The 20185-nt window shown below is 36.6% G+C and overlaps 2 pseudogenes; one reads left to right on the forward strand and one right to left on the reverse strand.

Moving 5' to 3' along the window:
• Positions 1 to 15793, reverse strand: part of LOC120147549 — a 29291-nt pseudogene extending 13498 nt beyond the window's left edge.
• A 1399-nt stretch (positions 15794 to 17192) lies between these two features.
• LOC120147548 lies at positions 17193 to 19028 on the forward strand (annotated as a pseudogene).
• The last annotated feature ends 1157 nt before the right edge of the window (positions 19029 to 20185 follow it).

Raw genomic sequence — 20185 nt, forward strand, 5'->3', positions numbered from 1 at the left:
AGGGAATTGTTGATAAGGCCATTGCTCAGAAAAATACCTGAAAACCTGCGAATGTCCGGTAATATGGATCTAGCATCAGGTTTGCAAGTGAAACCAGTTGACTTGTTCTATCCCATCCATCACTAAATAGTAAAGCAGTCCAGAGAGGATAGTTAAACTGACAAGCTAGATGTCATAAAGAAAAGGTAAACAACAACGCATGTAATGTTATTAAAATAATTTACCGGTAGATGCAGTTGTTGGCATGACTAAGGAAGTAAAGAGATTAGAAGGGAACTTTTATTTTTTTAAAGGGGGGCGCAAATTAGCTTGGCAGTGGCCTCATGCCAGAGGTAGAAATTTTTTAATCTTTTTTTATCTACTTTCTAAGGTAAATTGGGTTTGGGCCTGACATCTGACATGTATTTTATATCACAATGAATTTTTCCTTGAGATCTCTACAGGGCATAGGGTCGAACTATTAGATACATGTTCTCTTTACTTTTCTCATTTTTAACAATTTTGCACCTAACCGGCTTGGTCAAACCAAATTAAAAAGTCAAAATGACTTATTGCACCAAATCGAAGTCATGAAGTCCATTTCACAAAGCGACATAGGTTCCCCCAGTTAAACAATGATAAATAAGCAAGAATAAGGCATGACTGAGGAGATTAGAAGGGAATTTTTATTTTTATTTTTATTATGGGGGTGGGGAGAGGCAGATGAGCTTGGCAGTGGCCTCATGCCATAGAGTTACTGATGGAGAGAAACATATATTTTTTTTAATCTTTTTCCTTTTATCTATTTTCTAAGGTAAATTGGGTTTGAGCCTGAAATCTGACTTGCATTTTATATCACAATGAATTTTGCCTTGAGGTTTCTATACATAGGGTTGAACTATTAGATAGCTTTTCACATGTTCTCTTTTCTTTTCTCATTTTTAACAATTTTAGATTTAGGCTACCTAACCAACTCGGTCAAACAAAATTAAAAAGAAAATGACTTTTTGCACAGAATTGAAGTCATGAAGTCCATTTCACAAAGTGACATAGGTTCCCCCAGTTAAACAATGATATATAAGCAATAATTTGAACTTGAGATCAGAAAGAAAACAATAATGCTGATCATTAAGTTACAGAGATTTTGGTAAATGACATTGAAAAAAAGTCTGAAACAGAACAGAGAGATTTCCTACCCAGAAATCAACTTTAAAATAAATAGATAAAATACTTGAATGCAACAAAGATGGAGATATCAATAGATGAAGGCGTGAACTAAAAATAATACTGACCTGCAATGCACAAGCACGGATGCTGATTCCAAAGCAATGCGTGCAGCAATCCAAGCTGAACCAGCCAAGACACTTTGAACATGTATTAACCAACCACTGTCACCAAGGGTTACTGAAGCAGACATACTGCTCAGATGTCCTCCACCCCAGGTCCAACCACCATGTCTCTGTAAGTTACAATGGCCATAGATTAGATGTTCACTATAACACTATCATGCATCTACATAGTTGACAGGACCATATAAAACTTCATGTGAAATTCTTGTCAACTTATGTTCTTGATAATACCAATCTCAGATGCTCTGAAAAATCTGACAGACCACTGTCACTACAATACTAACTAATTCATACAAATCATTGAATTCAATCCATTTGGACCATTACCAATAGGGGGAAATCATACTAAGTATACCCTTGGAATTATCAGCTAGCCTTTTATCCACCAAAAATAAAGTAGATTATAATTTCTTTAGCAAGAAGGTTTATGCATCTTAGTTCTTCAGGAACTTTTACCAATTTAATGCACCAAATATCCTCATGATTATCTCTAAATACACAGGTCTGAAAAGGGTGAGTTGATGCACTTCAATAGGGATAAGACCGAAGGACTAACCAAAAATGATGACATTCCATCTGATGATGCAGCACCATGAGTATCTAAATAGTCTCTAAGCCGAGCAAAACTTTCTCTCATTGCGTGTATGTTGTCTATCCCAAAAAAAACTACCTGATAAGGAGAATACAAGAAACTCAGGTCACTAATTTTTAGACAAAGATGCATATCTTCCAAGCTCAAACTTAAGACAGACCTCAGATTGAAAATAATTTGAAGCAGATTCTGAGCCCCCTCCCATTGCTCCATTTGCCAATGCATTTTTTCTTGGTCTTGCATCAGCAATATATAGCTTCCTAAATTGGCAGAAGAAATCATACTAAATAAAGGTAACACCAGCAGTTCCTATACAAACATTACTTTCATAATCAAAGCATTTGCAGCTCAAAAACCACGTATATTATCAGGGCATATTCTAAAAAAAATGGTTCCTTAAAAACATGAAGATTTTTCTCTGTGAGCAAGCCCCCACATGATTATGAAAATGATGTCATTGTAAAATCTGTTGAAATATAAAATAAATGAACCATAGTCACATGGATCGTGGTACGCTCCGGTACGGGAACGTGGAACGGGATCGCAATTTGCTAGGTCCCTAAAATTCGGTACGAGGGGGGGTAGACTTATTTCGGATCGCTCCAGTGCGATGTACCAGTTTCTTAGATAGAGATCAATTATAGAAGAAATTTAGAAATGCATGTTTTGTTTGCCTTATTTTATTTAATTTAGATTTGAGGTTTATCAACTGAACTGCTCAATTTAATAATATTGAATTTTAGAGGGATCAAAAAGTAAAAGGATTAATCTCTAAATTTGAGTAGAATAGAGGATCTAAAATCAAAATTAGACCAAAACTAAATGAAATATATTTTATATAAAAACCAGGCTCTTCCTACTTCCATTTTCAATTTTTTTATAGGAATAGGAGGTCTCATTAAAAACCTTCTTCTTAGTTGGCTCTAGTGGAAGAGGCAACATCGGAAGGAGGAAAAGAGTACCACATCTTATTAATAAACCAAAATTACATAATCTTACATCTTACATCATAACTTCCCAAAATAAAATACAAACCAAACCAACCATAAAGCTATAATCATCAACCAATTCCCTCCTTAGCTAACTTATCTGCCTCCGAATTGCAACTCCTAGGAATACATCTAACAATAATACCCTAGCAGAAGCTAAGGTCCCAATTTCCCTAACCAAAGTACTGAGAAACGTAGGGGCAAAAACTGGTGACAGAATCCAATCAACTGCTGATTTACAATCAGACTCTAGGATTAATCTTCCTTTCGAAGCCCATTTAGACGAAAGGAATAGATCAATTCCTTGTTTAATAGCCTTCAGCTCAGCTAACATAGGAGGACCATGACCCACCGCTATAGAAAACGAGTTTAAAATATTGCAATTCGAATCTTTCAAGACTCCACCAATTCCACCCTGCAGCCCATCACCTCTCACTGCTCCATCAACATTGAATTTAAAGAAATCTGTAGGAGGTGGAGACCAGTAGATAGCCTTCTTCGATTTATAGGAAATAGAGTGAAATGTATCTGCCAACGTTGGATCTCCTACTAGTATGTCAACCTGAATATTAGCATTAGGGAATTTCGTTAAAAACCATTTAGCTAATCTAACCTTGGAAATGAAGAACAAAGAAGAAGTATCTAGTTTCCAGTTCTCAAACACCACTGAGTTCCTAGCTTTCCATAAAGACCATAGAACGACTCCTGGAATAACTTCCAAATAGTAGACTGCTCCTTAGATAAGACCAGGAACAAATAAGAGAAGAAGGTTCTTGAGGCATAACTGAAGAGATATCCCATAGTCTTAGAAATCTATACCACAATTCCTGCAACCGAGCACGAAATAAACAGATGATGGATTGTTTCCTCATATTTATGACATAAAGGACACAGAACATCTTCTATCGAAATCCCTCTTTTCTTCAATTCCACTCTAACTGCCAATTTTTGATGAGTAATCTGCCAAAGATATGTTTCTACTCTAGGAGGAGCCATTCCAGACCACACCCATTTCTTCCACTGATAAGGAGTTCCCATTCTACTTGAAATAGTGAGTCTACCCGATTTTGCCGAATACACGCCTTCGCCTTTCCCCGACCAAGCTAGAAAATCCTCCATAGATTCATTCAAGACAATATTATGAATCAAACTCATTAACACACACCACTGCTCAAACTCCCAATCACAAAGATTTCTCCTTAGTGTAATATTCCAAACCCATCCATTATTTTCAAAGGCACCAAATTCAGCCACTTTACCCCTTTTCTTAGTAGAAAGGGCAAAAATCCTAGGAAATTATATCTTTAGAGAAGATCCATTGACCCAAATATCATTCCAAACTCAATTGACCTACCGTTCCCCACTTGTAACTTCGAGTTGGACCTCAAACACTCTCCAATCACGTCCTTTTCTCATAGTTACTCAGAATCCCTCTCCATAGCCAAGAATCTTGAGGAGAAACAGCTTTGCCTATTGACAAAGATAACGTACTGATATTATGCAAACATCAAATTAATTTTTTCCATTGAGTCTTTTTCATTTGCATACTTCCAAACCCATTTCCCAAGCAAAACTCTATTAGTCAAACTCAAATCCAAAACTCCTAAGCCACCTTCTTCAAATGGTTGACATATCGTATTCCAATTCACCCAATAAACTTTTTTCTTGTCTGAAACTTCACCCCAAAGAAATCTGGCCATTGCTGAATTTAGTTTCTGATTTACCTTCCCCGGAATCTTAAAATAGAGAGGTAAAAAATAGGTAAGGATGGCAACACCGATTTTACCAACACCAATCTTCCAGCCATCGAAAGTGAAGCTGCTTTCCAGCCTGCTAATCTCGAGTAAACTTTCTGTAAAATGGGCTCCCATAACAACTCAGAATTTTTATTCGCCCCAATAGGTAAACCTAGATAAATCATAGGAAAAGATCCAATCCCGCAACCAGCTTCCAGTGCAAAATCTTGTAGACTGTCTTCTGTCATATTAATCCCAAACAATTTACTCTTGGACAAGTTAAGATGAAGCCCTGTAATTAAACTGAACACCCTCAAAACTCTCTTAATATTAAGAATTTGGGTGGAGGAGTCTCTGCAGAATAAGATTAGATCGTCTGCAAACTGTAGATGCGTCAAATTAAAAAGATTACCGACCTTACCAATACTGAAACCTTCGAAAAGGCCAAGAATAGCAGCCTTACTCAACATTAGATTTAAGAGCTCACCAACAATGTTGAACAAATGAGGGGACAAACTACACCCTTGTCTCAACCCCTTACCCATATGAAATTCTGGTGTTGGAGATCCATTAACTAGAACCGAAATTGAAGCAGAAGAAATACAATATCCATCCAAGATATCCATTTATCTCCAAAGCCCAATACCTTCAATAATCTCAGAATAATTGGCCATTCCACTGAATCATAGGCTCTCTGAAAATCGACTTTAAAACCCACTCCTTTCCTGCCTTTTTTCCACCAATAATCAATAGATTCATTGGCCATAAAAGCAAAATCCAAACTGCCGACCTGGAATAAAAGCGAACTGCGATGGACTGATCAAATCTTTAATCACTGAAACCAATCTTCTCGATAAGATTTTGGAGATGATTTTGTACAAGCTACCAACTAAACTTATAGGTCTGTAATCCTCAATGCCTTCAGGATTTAGTTTCTTAGAGATCAATGTAATAAAAGCATGATTGACCCCATGCTCCCAACTCCTTCCTCTGTGAAAGTCATCCACAAACTTCAAAAGATGATCCTTCAAAATAGGCCAGAATTTCTTAAAAAAACCCATCGTGAAACCGTCAGGACCCGGGGCTTTAGAACTGTCCGAATGAAACACTGCTTCCCAAACTTCCTGTTCTGAAAACTTCACCTCCAGGCCACTCTTCTGCTCTGATAATTTTGCAAAATTAAGATTAATGTCCTCTACCTCTAACATAGATTGTGAACTGTAATTTTGCTTAAAATACTCAAATACATAGTTTTTCAGCCTATCCGGATCTGAAATCTCTTCATTAGCCACTTTCAAAGCCGAAATTGCCTTCATTTTGTTTCTCTTAGTAGCTGTTAAATGGAAATACCTCGTATCCTATCCCCTTCCAAGTTCCACTTCAATCTTGATCTTTGTAACCAAATGCTCTCTTCCTTCCTATGCAACTTCCACAGCTCGATTCTAGACAAAAACAGCAAATCACGTTCTTGGATGGAAATCCCTCCTCCTTGTAACTTCAGTTCCAGACCATTTATCTTGCTTTCTAACTGAGAAATATCTTCATAAATCCCCTCGAGAGTCGAATATGGCCTATTTCTGATATTTTGTTTCGTTCCTCGAAGTAAAGAAATAAACCCCCTCGACCATTAGTAATCTTCACATTAGACATTGACTTTTCAACCAACTCCACAAACCCTTCTTCCTCTAGCAAGTAATTGAATAATCGAAAAGGTTTAGGTCCCCAATTGTTACATTCTTCTACTAACATTATGGGATTATGGTCTGAAAGGGATTTGGGAAGTATTTTCTGAACCACGTTAGGAAACTGATTTAGGAATGCACCTCCAAAGATAAACCTATCCAGCCTTACCCAAGTTGGAGACTCTCTATTATTGCACCAAGTATATCTTCCCCCAACTAACGGTAAACCCATAAGATTCAATTGTTGAACAAAGGATCTAAACAAATCCAAGGAATGCCAATTTTGTGCCATTCCACACTTCTCCTCTGTATCCAAATAAGCATTAAAATCCCCCTATGCAAACTGGCATACTCAAGTTCTGTACAAAACAACAATAGCTCCCTAAAGAATTCCTCTTTATCTTCCTCTACTGCCGGACCATAAACATTAATTAGAACACAATCAAAGTTGTATAACTTTAACTTCCTTGTTATTGCTATGAATCTGCTCTGATTAAATACTGCAGTAACCTCAAAAAATCCTCATTCCACAAACTTATCAACCCACCTACCGAACCCTCAGCTGGAGTAAAGACATGACCTTTCAATAAATTACCCCTAACCTCCTCCAAAGCCCACTATTATAGACGCTCAGTTTGATTCCTGTAGAAATAAGATGAACGGCCTCTCTATTAACAAGTCTGTCCACTGCTCTGATTTTTTTCTCTTCTCCCAAGACCTCTATATTCCATGTTATCACTTTTAACTTTGACATTTGACTAAACAATCTAAAAACCCATAGCAGCCCGAAAAACCTTCATGATCTCCTTGAAGACCCCTTCATCTCCATCTTAAAAATCTCCTCCTCTAATAATTGTTGCCCCCCTTTAAATGTGATCCCCAGTAGTTCACAAACCTCCCTAGTAGCCGCTGCTTCATACCTTGCTTTAACTGAAGAATTGGACGACTGGGATACCTCCCTTACATGTTCCAATGAATCTTACCAAACTTCTCCAAACCCTTCTATACACTCTATCATAAAAGCTGATAGACACTTCAGTATCCGAACAAGCACTTCCTGAATTACGTGGAGCAATTCTCAACTTTCTTCGATTAACCATACTTTTAGGCCGAGGATAGACTGTTCCTGATGTTCAGTGCTTTAACTGAAGAATTGGACGACTGGGATACCTCCCTTACATGTTCCAATGAATCTCTTACCAAACTTCTCCAAACCCTTCTATACACTCTATCATAAAAGCTGATAGACACTTCAGTATCCGAACAAGCACTTCCTGAATTACGTGGAGCAATTCTCAACTTTCTTCGATTAACCATACTTTTAGGCCGAGGATAGACTGTTCCTGATGTTCAGTATGAGGAAGATGATCTCATTGCTAAAATCTGATCAACCCTCACAGGATCTGCAATACAACCTCTTGGTATTCCTTACTTCTAATCCTTCCTCTCGAACTTGAGAAGCTTTCCTCAATGAGGTTGCACCGATTGTCCTCCCTGACCTTCTTCTTCTTCTTTGAACCTTCCGCTTGACTTACTGAAAATATGCTCCTTTCTCCATCATTATGATCTGTAAATTATTAGTGCTATCCCCTTCCAGACTTTTCATGCCTCCTGACTTTTCTTTACTCATTGCAGCTCCCAGTGTGCTTGGACGAACTTCCTTCTCCCCCTGTAAATTATCTTCCAGCACCCTAAATCCCCTCCTCATCAGCAAACTGATTTTCAAAAATAGCATGGGCTGTAAGATAAACTTATCCCAACCCATTTTAAATTAAAAGCAGACCATTAGGAACCAATTTTTTAGAAACGCTACAGCAGCCTCATTGTCCTCAGAATGAACAGATTCAATTTTATCTTCAGACCCAGGCCCAAGTGATTGTCATTTTGACTTGTCCTCATTCCCAAGAAACCTGACAGCCCCAATCAGAATTATCATTAGTTGACTTACTCGATTGGACTTGTCCCCCACTGACTTCATTCACTCCACTGTTCTGCCCATAGTTAAGCCAAGAAATAACTTACGCCTAGCATCCTCTGTGAACTCTTCCCTATTTGCATCCAGAGTAGGATGACTACCATCTCCCTCGTCAGACAATACATAACCACTGTTTCTAATTTTTGAAAATTTCACCATCTCTTCCTTCCCGCTTCTACTTCTGGTTTATTCACAACAGACCCCAATAAGGTCTTGACCTTGAACGATCTCCCATATGAGCCTATCGGGACCATTTCGGGAACATCATAAGGACTTTCCACCCTGAGCAAAACTTTTGCTGCGATAGGTCTGAACTGCTCATGATCTTCGTTAAAATATAAAAACTGACCCCACTTCTCTGTAAGTTTACTTAAGAATGCTACATTCAGCACTGTAGAGGCAAACCAAATAGCTCTACCTGGCAAAGGGCCGTCGGAACACCCTCCTTGTTCAAAACTGGAGCCAACCAGTCTAAGTACATGAACAGCTCTTCCTTTTTATTCGTCCATGCCTTAGAGAACTCTTCTACCGAATTGAAAATAATGATGCAAGCATTCCAAACATAGCCCATCTAACCACCTGAACTTTCATGCCCGCTAACTCCAAAGCTTCCTTCACAAGTCATGGTCAAAGGAAGATTTCATAATCCTTGTTAGTGACGTTTAACCTATTCTGTTTTGGCTAATGGGATATGCATCTCCCAAACGTTCCTCACACCAGATGCGTTCTTCTTATTGACCTCCAGTATTGCCCCTGAAACAGGTTCACCTCTCTCCTTAAATTCAGAATTCACCACCTCCTTATAAGATCTGCCATCTCATGCTTCTCACCGACTCAGCTATCCTCCCAGATCTTGAATTAGCCCTATCCCCTAACTTGGTCTCCAACTTCCTTTCCCGTCCGCAGCTTCTCTCCTCTTCACCTTTTGATACTTAGCAATTCCTACTGAGACTCTTCTCCCATCGATCCACTTCCCATTCACGAACTGGATTGCCTTGTTTGCTTTCCTCACCAGCAAATTGGACAAAAGCAAAAGTAGAGGACTTATAATTTGGTTTTTCTAAAAAACGGGGGATAAAAATCCTCAGAATCTGACCAAAAGGACTAAAATACTTCAACACCCCTCTTGTCACACTCTTACAAAGATTATCAATGAACACGGTCCATTCCCCATCAAAATCTTTGGAATTTTTTGAAAACTCTCACACTCTCTCTACCTATCGCTCCATCTTTTTTTTTAAAGTGGTTGCTTTGTAGCAGGAATTCTTTCACACTCAAGGTGGCCAGTGCGACAACCAAATCGGAGCCAAGTTTTGGGAGGTGTTTGTGCTGAGCACGGTATAGATCCAACCGGTCGTTACCAAGGAGACCAAGATCTTCAACTCGAGAGAATCAATGTCTACTACAACGATGGGCTCTTCCAGCTCCTGTGAGGCCACGATGACAACACCTAAAGAGGCTCTTCAACTCACTGTTTTTTTCTGGTTTCCCCGAATGGTTTCCCCTCTCCTTCTTTTCCTCTGATTTTTTCTCTCAAACCCCAATCCCTTTATTTTTCTGATTGCATCTCTCTTATCCCTGCTGCAAAACTACGATGTACCGGATCGCGATTTTGAAACGATCCGAACGCGTTCGTACCGCGTTTTGGATCGTAACGTTCAGTACGTAGATCGTGGGCTATTGCGATTTATGTAACAATGAAATGAACACATTTTACTTTGACGATTGATATGCACCTCTTATTCCAGTAGCATTTTAAGTAGGAAACAAGCTGCGATATCTACAGAAACAAACAAAAATGAGTACCTCCTTGAACCTTGTCCACCAACAAGTTGAGTGCAAAGTGCAGCAACCAATTTTTCATCAGCATTGCTATCGCAGAATCATAAAAAGAAAAATTAGATGGTAATAATACTTGAAAGAAAAACCAATAATATGTTTGTCATAGATATCATTTTAACCAGACATCAATTTATTAAAAAACTTAGATATGCAATATATACCAACTTATTTCTCGCTGAAGGGTTTTGGGGTTAATCAAGAACTTAGGAATACCTCCTCATATTCATCATAAGACCAACTAAATGAAAAATTAGATGCTCCATAGTCTTTGAAAGATAAACCAAATAGCATTTTTGTCATAGATGTGATTTATCCTGGACATCATTTTATAATGAAACTTCAGAAGGTTTTAGGGTTAATCAAGAACGTAGTCATACCTCCTATATCATCATAGACCACGAAAGGTTGTGATGAACGGGCAAGAACTGCTCCGGTTCCTGTTATTAAACGCATGTATCACAAATTTTATTATAGAAAAATGCATCACAAAATTTGGACATATATTTAAAAAAAAACTCTCGCACACAACATAGACACAAATTGTAGCATACCATGGTGACACCAAGAAACTACAGGTATCCTACACCTTGCACGAAAAGTTGAAGCTTGGATCACTTCTCGTCACTAGAATAGTAAGCCTGAATTAAAATTAGTTCCTTAGCTAGAGCAAAAATTATGAAACCAGCCTCATCCACGATGATGTGATTGATTGGATCTAGTTTGGTTTCACATCTTCCTCTTGTTATCTCAAGGGGATCTCAATGCCTTACCTGATACTTTTTGGAACAATCAATGCAAATGGTAACTCGGACCATTGTATAGCTGGAATTTTATCACTTATTCTCCATAATCATTAGACAATGTAAATGACCCTCTTCAGCCATATCCACTGATGCACGATGGCCTTTTCCAAGGAGGCGGAAGTATTCATTCAGTAAGCAGACCTTTGAATTTGGGTTACTGAATTTGGATGGTCTACAAGCAAAGGCATAAAGATCCCAGACTCTTGCTGGCTTTGCACACTCAGTAATGCATCAAATATGACAGTCTCTGAATAGAAAAATTACAACCACATTAATCCCTTCATATAATTACTTAAATATTGATCTGTAAGGTTAAAGAATAGGAGTTTAGTGTTATCCTTTTCAACATTAATGTAAAAATAATAATAACATAATTGGAAGTGAACTTCCTTGAAACATGTACAAGTATGGTGATTATTTCACGAACATTATATGATTCATCTCCCCCCTTACATCCAATAATCCAATGCGCTTAGAGTCGGTGTTAAGCGGGGGAATACATGCACCTAGAACTGAGCTGAATGCTTAGGTGCAAAACAAATAATAGAATATAGAAGTAAAAAATATATTGAGAATATAAAAGGAAACCAAAGAATAGATGGCTAAAGCTGACCTGCTTTGTTCGAGGGCGGAAACCAAACACAATAATTCTCATATCTTTTCCTGCAAAAGGAAGAGAAGCCTTTAGGTCCATCATTATTTCCATACCAATTAAATCAGAAAACTAGAATGCCAGAATCTATGACCTAAAGCAAGTCGAAACATAATTGCATGATAAGATATAAACATTAAATATTATATTAGAATAAGATAGAGTACTTTTCAATAAGTTTAAAAATCTTGGATTTTTTTTTTTTTTTTTGATAAATTGCGAGACCTCATAAAACCCCCTTCATAACCACTGCTGTACAATCAGTAAGATGAGAGAGTGTCAGGGAAAAGTGGGAGGAGAGAGAGGTTTTCAGTTGGTCAGTTTTCCGGTGAGGAGTGGACGGTTTTCGTTGACAATCTGAGTAAAAGGGTAACTAGGAAAACTCTTAAGGAAATTTTTTCATCAACAGGGGAGTGTTGTTCGTGTCTACATTCCGAATAATTCCAACAAGCCGAATTATAGAAATTATACGTTTGCTTTCGTCCAGTTTGCTAATGAGGATGGGTTGTTGAGGGCGATAGCAAAAATTAATGGTATCTGGATTGATGGTAAGAAAATATCAGTAGGAGTGCTAAGTACCAGAAGAAGAGACTAAAGGCTGTTAGAAGTACGACAGTAAGGAAGTTTGATAAGTGGGGAAAAGGATACGCACGGAGTAGAAGAGCTGGACCAGAATCTTATAGCCGACTGAGAGATGAGAGATCTTACAAGGAGGCGTTAGCGTCTTTGGATGGAAGGAGAAGGTCCGGCGTCTAAAGTGATTTGGGAAGGCCATAAAGACAAGGAAGTAGGGTGAGGAATTTGTGGGAAATGCATATTCCCCAGACGAATATGATTGGGTGAAAAGATCAATAACTGGGATCATTAAATCCCATTTTGATCTGGGGACAGTAGTGAAGGGGTTGGCTAGTAAAGGGATCAAGGTCAAGGGAACTAAATGGGGTTACCTGGAACTCTTGCATTATAACCTTTGGGTCGAAGGAAGAGTTCGAGGAGGCGTGGAAAAACAGAAGGGATGAAGTGTCACTTTGGTTCGACTGCTTGATCCACTTATGAGTGTAGATGGAGTCCCGATGGCTTTGTTCAGTGGAGTTGCATGGAATCCCTTTACTATGTTGTAATGGATCTTTTTTGGAAAAGCTGGTCTCAAGGTGGGGGAAATTGGTGTGTTTCTGAGTCCACGATCGATTTTAACAAGTGTTCTATTCATTTGGATCCTTCTACTTCCATATATCAGTGAGACCAGCACTGATCTTCCTCAATAAGAACTGAAACAATTTAACAATACAAAGCATAGTTGTTTGCATCAAACTATGACAAGAAAATTTCTGGTAGAAGTTGTATCTACTTCAAAACCTTATCGGGAGGTCTAGGAACTGGAAAGTAAACCACACAATCCTAAAACCATCTTTGGTCATTTTGGTGAATGTTATGGTCTTCCTAAACTTGTGTGGAAATTATTTTAATAGGAGTTACACTCCAATTTCCCTCGGTTCCTCTCAAATATCAACTTTCTAGACTCAACCGAAACTTGGGGAGTTTCTAAGTAATTTTTTTATTTTTCTAGCTACAAAATCTATTGTAGCTTAATTCAAAGTGGTGCATAATGGTAATAATTCTACCCTTACGCCTATTCTGCAACCAAAGGTCAACCCTAATCATTCTCTCTCTCCCCCCTAGCTCCCACCACTTTCCCTAGCGAGCCCCATGTCCCATAAAACCACACAATCTCATAAAACCATCTTTTATCATTTAAGTGAATGTTATGGTTTTCGCCTACTTTTTTGGAATTCTATTTTAGTAGGAGGTACACTCTAGTTTCCCTCAGTTCCCCTCAAATATCAACTTTCTAGACTCAACCAAACTTGGGGATTTTCTAAGTAATTTTTTTATTTTTCTAGCTACAGAATCTATTGTAGCATTAATTCAAAAGTGGTGCATAATGGTAATAATTCTACCCTTACTGCCTTACACCCATTCTGCAAAAAAGTCAACCCTATCATTCTTCTCTCTTCCCTAGCTCCTACCACTTTCTCTAGCCCTGTGTCCCATCGAACTTCAAATTTTCAGACATATTTTAATATGGGAAAAGTATGATTCCTGATATGTACTTGGACATTCTCTTTCAAACAACCTTTATGCATGTTTATTATTCTGGTGCTTATGCTTTTATCAGCAAGCCTACCCACCAGAGTTAAAATGAGAGATGCACATAGGTGCAAATTACAGAAATGTGACCACTTAGCCTGAAACTAACTCACTCATACCACTGACCAAGGAAAACGTATATTAATCCAAAGGAAAAAAATAAGTAAACCATATTTTTAAACAATTGAGACATTAATCCATAAAGTACCTATGATCTGTAGGAGACGACGAGACGGGACCTGTCTGTTTGGCGAGGAGCTGGTTGATTCTTCACTGCCTATACATATACCCACCAATGCAAAAAGAATAAATAAAAAATAAAAATAATAAATCTATCCACAGAGGAATTTTAGATCTTTTTTTTTTTTTGATAAGAGAGGAATTTTAGATCTAATTCAAAGTTAATATCTCCAAGCTTAAAACTAATAATTAACTTACCATTTTGTTGAATTTCTCAATTGTTGCCAGCGGAATGGTACCTAGTGGAGCAATATTTCTGGTGCCTTCACTCTTTTGAAAAAAGGTAAAATTGATCAATTACATTGAAGGTAACAGAAATGAATGATACATGTACTATGCTACTAATGATACATACATAAAAGGGATTTGTAAATTTCAATGCCAATGAAGTTTCATAAAATGCAACAGAACAATAAGTCCGACACACATGCAGTACTGTCTATTTTTCATTATCATCACTAGCTCATGTGAACACTATTATAATTCTCATCTCCTGTAATACCAATGAGTTCTTTGCCAAAGCATTTATCTCGTCCATCTCTTGTTCTCCCATCATCATTTTCTTCTCAACATAAGCAACCATTACATCCATCCATGCTGACTACTAATCAAAACAGATAGTACAGTGGCATCATTTAATTTCCAATAGTAAGGCTGATATCAATATTAAGAAACAGTTATTAGACATACATTAATTTGGATCCATTTGCCTTAAAAATTAGAGAGTGAACTCCACCATTACCAAGTAACTGAGAAAGTTGTCAGGAGCTTAGAGCTGTTTTTATAATCCCTATGGACAATGTATCTATTTCAAGTTGTATTATGGTCTGTGCTACTACCCAAAATATCTTCATTTCACCAAAAATCTTAACTTGATGTTGGCCAAATAATGCAAAACGGCAATAGGTAACAAACTAGTAAATGCCATAAGCAAATGACTTACAAGAAAGATAAGTCGAAGTTGGTAACAAACAATGTTCCAGCCTCATCAGTATTAACAAGAACAACGCCATGGCCCTGAAATAAATATTCCAAAATGCCATTACTTTAAGAAACATAATTCTAACATTTAAAGAAAAAAGCAGAAACTTTATTTAACATCATTCACATACTAATCAAGAAAATAAGAAAAAGAAGAGATGATTCGAGATTCTTGAACAGTTAAAGAAGAGATAATTCTAACATTTAAAGAAAAAGCAGAAACTTTATTTAACATCATTTCAATCTTAGAATTAAAAATCCATAATTCCAAAAAATTCTACAGGAATTTAAAATAGAAGAAAAAGTTCTGAAATACCTCCTCTATGACTCGCTCAGCTTCAAGCAAAAACTCCAAATCGACATCCGAAACCGATCTTGTAGCCCGCTACAGTAACAAAATTGTTAATTAGTTATGAAAATGATAAATTAATTTACAAAAAAAAATGATAACCCTAGAATCCCAAATAAGGAGGGGGAAACCTCAATTTTGGTCCATTCAATGGCGTCCCAGCTACTATCACCGTCCAACCTCTCGCAAGCATCGGAAGTGTCATCGCGGATACCGATTTAGGCGGCCGAAGTGCAGCCATGGCCGTCGATTGTTGACTCCAATTTCCTCTCTATTTATTTTATCAACTTTCAAGGTTCTTAAAAAAAATTCAAGAGAAAGAAAGGAAAGGGTTGCGTAAATACGTTGACGGTAAGTTGAAGCGGGTGTAGGTAGGTTGGATTCTTCGGCTTTTCGCCACATGAAGAGGTGTATTGTTACTATTCTAACTACCTATTTATCCATAGCCTCGGCTTCAAACTCAGTTCAAGATTTTGACTCTTTGTTAACACTCTGGTTCTCGCTTGGATTAATTATTTTAAATTTAATATATATATATATATATATATATATATATATATATATATATATAAGAGATAAGGTTTGATTTAGTATAATTTAACTGTTTTCTCACGTCATTCTTTGGGGAAAAAAATTGGATCACGTTAATTTTTTTAATTGTATTCTGTATAAAAGTTTTATTTAGTTAATAATAATTATTAATTTTATTAAATAATTAGAAAGTAATTTAAAGAATTAGAAGAGAGGTTAAAATAAGATTAAGTTAAATGTTAAATTCTATTTTTTTAAAATACTAGAAGAATTAAAATTAATTACTTAAAAATAAAAAAAACCATATATAATTCAATAAAAATTTGAACAATGATAGATATTAATAGACACCATTATCAACAGTAAAATAAAACCATATCAATACTAATATAAAATTAATATATAATATTGTCAATAATGATTTGTTGATAAATTGACGTCGTTATAATTCAATAGTGATCTATCTCCAATAATTACGGTACATACTAATATCGAATATTAGAATTAAAAATAATAATAGATAACTAAATAAACAAATTTAAGAATACAAATTTAAAATATATGTTCGAAAAATAGACAAAATATGATAAAAGGACGGACAAAATCATATTCATATGAACTATAGAAGACTTATCATATAAAAAGATAATATAACTCAGAATAAACTTTTATTTTAAGTTTATTATGTAATATAAGTTTTATCTTTTTCTTAGCCCACTAATTTATATTTTCTTTTGGCTCACATAGGTTTGTAAAATTATTTATTTATTATTTATATCCATGTTAGTTTTAAATTTTTTGGAATGGTTTGAAGTTAATATAAAGTGTTATTCAAAACTTTCTTAATATAGTAATGCACACACCCTATAAAAATAATTATTAAAACTTAAAATATTTAAAAAAATAATATTCACTTTTATATTAAGTCCGCTTGATGAGTTTTGAATTTTAATTTTTTTTGGAAAAGTACAATCGATCTTTAAAATTTACTCAAAAAGTAATAATTGAATATATATAAGGATTTATAATAATTGTTTGTATTTTCTTTATTTTTATTCAATAAAAATATAAAATAGTATATTTTCATAAATTCTACCCATATAAACTTCTTTTTTCTTTTTAAATCCAATCTTTATAATCGAATGATATGAAAAACCCATACAATTCAATAATTTCATCCTCCCTAATCTTCGTTAATTTTTTTCGAAAAATAATTTGATTCCATATTATGATTGAATTAAATTAGTGATATGATGTCCCTCCAGCCTTGTCGGGTTAGTCATAGTATTTGAGGGATTTATATTTAACAAATCCTTCAACTGTTGCAGATGCCCAAAGCTGAATGAAGATTGACGAAAACAAAAAAGAATGGCTGTAGAATTTTCTGTCTTGGAAACTATACATCCCTCACACTTCCTCTCCTTCACCATCCCAAACCCCAATCTAACTCCCGATCCCTCGCTCGCTTCCCCACTCATTCGAATCGCCATCCTCGACTCACCGATTCTACCCTCCACCTCCTCTCCCCCATTCCGAATGTCGCCGCCATGATCGTCCCCAAACATCGCGAGTCCGACTGGCTCTTCTCGACGGAGGCCGGCCACCTCCAACTACTCCTCGCTTCCCCTAACATCCAACGCCTCATATTAATCGGACAACAACCTATCATCGACGGCTCTAGCTCACCTTCCATTTACCGCCGTTGGATCGATTCCGATTCCCTAAACAACCTGGAGATGACTCTAAAGCCACTGGTAATTGCTTTAAGTCCTAAAATTTACTTCAAAAATGGAAACTTGGAAGTGCCCTTTTCGCGTTATGAGGATAATGTTATTTGTAGCTTAGTTTTAGAGAAATGTATTGGGAGTTTTGTTGGTGAAATGCTTGTTGAAGATGTTGAGATAGAGAGTGCTAATCAAGGAAGGGAATTTAGGAGGAGACTGAGGTTTAAACGGATGCCTAATTTGGTTCAAACGGAGATTCGAATTGTGCCCAAGGAGGTTTCTTGTTTGGATTCACTTGAAATAGGAAACGATAGTTTGGAGTTTAGCCCTGATTTGGGGACTTTAGTGCATGTTTATTTGGTGCCAATGGTAGCTAGTCTTGCATTGACTGGATCACGGATCGAAGAGCTTGTTGAAGCTGGGTTAAGACCTAAAGCTCTGTGTCTTGGGGTAGGAGGTGGAGCTCTAGTTGGGTTCTTGAAAACACAACTGGACTTTGAGATTATTGCTGTTGAGGTTGATCAAGAGGTGTTAAGGGTTGCTCGCAAGTACTTTGGATTGGAGGATGGGGATCTAATTCGGGTTTGTGTTGGAGATGGCATGGAACTTATGGATAAACTTGCACGTGGAGATGTAGGTCATATTGATCCCAAGTTTGATGTGATTATGGTTGATTTGGATTCTGATAATATGAGAAACGGTGTTAGTGCTCCCCCCATGGAATTTGTAAGCAAGGATGTTCTTTTATCTGCTAGAACAATTCTTTGTGAATCTGGGATTTTTGTTGTCAATGCGATCCCTCCAAGTAAGTCATTCTATGAGACGTTGATACATGATTTTCAGGAGGTTTTTCCCGATTTATATGAAATTGATGTTGAAAATGGAGAAAATGTTGTTCTAATCGCTGCTAAGGCCTTGCCTTGTTCATCTTCGATCACTGATTGTGAGAATAAGTTCCTTCAAAAGCTGAGACTGGTAATTTCAGGAGCATACATGGATTCTATTAAGAGAATTGGAAGTGCAACGTCTAGTGGAAGCAGTTAACATGCTCATTCAAATTCAGCAATATCACCTTTAAGGATGAATTCAAGGTTGGGAATTGGCTTCAAGGGAGCTCAACTAGTCTATTAGAATTAGGGTTAAGCATGTCTTGGTAGTTATGGTTTGCCATTTTAAAATTCTCAGAGGTTGACAAATTATAAGCCCTTGGCCCTTGGATTGAATGAATGAAGCTTCTTCAAGAAGGTTACAAATGTTATTCTTCCGACTTTAAACATTTTCTTGTTTTTACTTGGGCCACTTTCCTTGAGAATACTCTTTTCTTTATATATCTTCAATTTTTGATATTTAACACATTAGAAGATGATCTGTTGGTGTATATTAACCTAGGTTATCAAAATATTACTGTACTGATCAGACATATACTCAGCCACCTATTATTCATGTCTATTCAAGATGATAAGCAGCCCAAAACTCATGTCCTACCAAACTCTATGGGTGAATCCTGCCTCTAGTGATTCTGATTTTAGTCTCAATCCTCATATTTCCCTTTGAAAAGATAAATGTCGATCATGTTTATCCTATTTCATCATTTGTGTCTTATAATTATTTTCTTCACCTTCCAGCCCTTTTATCGCATCATTAGATCCTGTTTCAATCCCTACATGAAGTCTCGCTCACCTTGATTGGTGTGATCCACTTATAGAAGAGATGGTGGCCATATATTTTAATGGTACTATGGTTTTATTAAATATACTTGCAAGAAAAAAGCTATCGAGTGCCTGTGGATGTTTGCAGTTAAAGTAAGTCCTAATGGATCATTAGCTCATCTTGTTGCTAAATGGTTTGCGCAAAACCTATGGTGTTAGCCAAATTAACTCATGTTCATTTATATGATGAATGGCCTTTGCATCAATTAGATATCAAGAATGTGTTTCTAAGATCTCCAAGTAGTCTACATGAAGCAACCACTTGGACTTTGGATTTGTTGCTCAAAGGAAGTATGATAAGGTATGTCAACTTTGAAATCATTTTTGGCAAGAACTTCAAAAATATTTATATGGACTGAAACAAATCCACGTGATTTTCTTTGGTAGATTTAGTGGGTACTCCAGGAATTTGGGTTAAATGCATGTATATCTTTGAATGTAGCTTGAACTAGTTACTTTTGTAACAAGTCCCAGCTTGAGGGAAAGGGTAAGTTAATATTTACATAAATGGGTTTATCTCCAAGATGAAAATACAATGATCCATCTATCTTCGTTTTCCCATATGGATCATGAAAAAAGCACGTGATACAAGTGTAGTTAAGATCAAAGTAATCCCAATAACAAAGGAGTTATTATATTAGTAAGTAACCCAACATCATAAGACAACTCTATGAATTACTTTATAAAGAATAGTCGAATGCCAACTCGGTATTTATAAACAACTCAACCAATAGGACCCATGAACATAAAATCAAGTAATGTCCAATAGAACTCAACCATTTTATTGTTTGCCATATATAAATCACACAGTCTTCCTCAATTCCCGCTCTCTTCCAAGATGTGTTATGCTCAGGTAGAATATTTTTTGTGTTCTGCTAGCAGTATCGGAATATCAGCCATCCGT

Source organism: Hibiscus syriacus, unplaced genomic scaffold, assembly GCF_006381635.1.
Source record: "Hibiscus syriacus cultivar Baekdansim isolate YM2019G1 unplaced genomic scaffold, ASM638163v2 tig00110940_pilon, whole genome shotgun sequence".
Classification (NCBI taxonomy): domain Eukaryota; kingdom Viridiplantae; phylum Streptophyta; class Magnoliopsida; order Malvales; family Malvaceae; genus Hibiscus; species Hibiscus syriacus.